Below are 1927 nucleotides of genomic sequence, written 5' to 3'. Positions count from 1 at the left end.
ATCAGTTGAAGGAAGCAATGTTGACAATTCTATGACTCTATTGGAATTACTATCACTAACTCCTGTAAGATCAATCCTATTGAGCACTGCAAAGCAATGATAGTAATGCAAGCTAAGAGTATGCAAGTAAATCCTGTCGAATGATGGATGAATGTTTTTATCAACATTGTCTCCTACAAGCTTAAACCCTTTCCAAGGCAAAACATGACTGTTGTCACTATCATTAGTACTGATATCAGTTGTAGAGGTATCAAGAGATGTAACATTACCTTGATCAGTTCTACTTGAACCTGTATTAAAATAATAGCATTCTATGCATAGTAATTAGAAAATATTTTTACCCAAATCATCTAACTCTTGCTCATCAGCTTGCTCATGTATCGTCTCTTCAACATTTTTATCAGTATCACTGCTTGTACCATCATCTCCACAGTCGGCATTCAAATCAACTAAATCAAAAGCTATAAATATACCAAAAACACTTACAATAGCTATACACAAAAATATTTACCATCTTCTTCATAACCATGATTAATTTCCTGTTCTGCTTCAAAATTAAACACCAGTGTTGAATCAACTGGATCCTGCAAACATTATAAAAATTAAATTTTAAGTTCATTAATTTAGAGACTAACTTCCAATTGTGATAAAAGGCTATTAGACCAAGAGAGTACGTCAACATCATAATCCTTTCCTAAGTGATCCAATAAATTCATAGTACCACCATGTGACAGACAGATCATCAATGGTTGTAGACAATTATAAATCTATAATAGTAAAAAAGACAGTTAATACACTAATATAAAAGATATGAATACAATTTAATTGGTGTGTTGAATAGTATATAGCACGTATTAATACTAACCTTCGTGTTTGCTCCATTACCATATAAAAGGATCGATGTTGCCCTCTGTACCAGACACATTTTTGGAAGACGTTTCTTTAAAAGCATCGAAGCAATGAAACAAGTGAGGGGCACATCACCATCTGCCAAATCAACCAAAACGCTAATCAAAGTGGGTATATTTCTATGTAACTCATCCCAAACTGTTTCCCATGAGAACTGCTTCACTGTCACATCTTCTTTAGTATCTCTCAGAATGGAATCATGTGATTGTGAGCATATATGCTTCATCTCTCTCTGCATTTGGCATATCAACTCTCAGTTGTAACAGTGAAGCTCCCATTCATACGGACTCTATTAGAGAAGTTGAGAGTGTCTTGTAACTCTTTCTGACCATTCTTAAGGTGTTTTCTTCTGTGAAAGGAGATTTCAGCAGATATTTTTTTTCATATGAATCATATGGCACAGTAAGCTACAGTATAAATGTCATAATTAATGTATCAAGCTCAAAAATACTTTGCCTACTTTAGATACTGACTCTCTTGCTGATGAAGTCCTCTTTCGTGATGATCTGGGATTTGGAAAAAAATCCTAAGCAGATGGGGTTTATGTAAAAGGTCATGCAATGAAAAATTAAGTTATATATATATATATATATATATATATATATATATATATACCCCGTCAGCCTGTTCAGGAGTGCAGAAATCATCATCAAACAAGGAATCCAGTTTAGATAATAATTTTCTCTTCTCTTCTTCAGCCTTTTTTTTCAAAGTTTCTCATCTTTCTAAACTTCCACAGCAATTGTGGCAAATGTATGCTTTTCTAAGTGGAGCCTCAGAGTCTTGAACTAGTCCCAATCTATTTTCCTCTTCTGCAATATCATTTATTAGATCAAGGTACTTCCTTCCTGACTTCTCAAATAAAAGCAACTTCTTTGCCTGCTGAGTCCTTGACACCAGCTCTTCTTTACACAAAAAGCAAGGTACAGTATTCATCGCCATCATAATAATTTTGAATTGTCTGCAGGACAAATATTGCGCGCGCAAATCACAATGTACCAATTTTTCATTAAAAATT

The 1927-nt window shown here is 33.9% G+C and overlaps 1 long non-coding RNA gene across 1 annotated transcript; it reads right to left on the bottom strand.

Annotated features, from left to right (window-relative positions):
• Window positions 1-176: 176 nt before the first annotated feature.
• LOC109590039 (uncharacterized) lies at window positions 177-714 on the bottom strand. Its single transcript, XR_002189067.1, has 4 exons — window positions 636-714; window positions 512-584; window positions 342-461; window positions 177-290 (listed from the first exon to the last, which is right to left on the bottom strand). It is a non-coding gene; the product is annotated as an uncharacterized LOC109590039 (long non-coding RNA).
• Window positions 715-1927: the final 1213 nt, after the last annotated feature.

Source organism: Amphimedon queenslandica, unplaced genomic scaffold (assembly GCF_000090795.2).
Source record: "Amphimedon queenslandica unplaced genomic scaffold, v1.1 AMPQUscaffold_10579, whole genome shotgun sequence".
Lineage (NCBI taxonomy): Eukaryota > Metazoa > Porifera > Demospongiae > Haplosclerida > Niphatidae > Amphimedon > Amphimedon queenslandica.
Note: the sequence above shows the minus strand (reverse complement) of the source record. Positions and strands in the feature narration are given on the sequence as shown.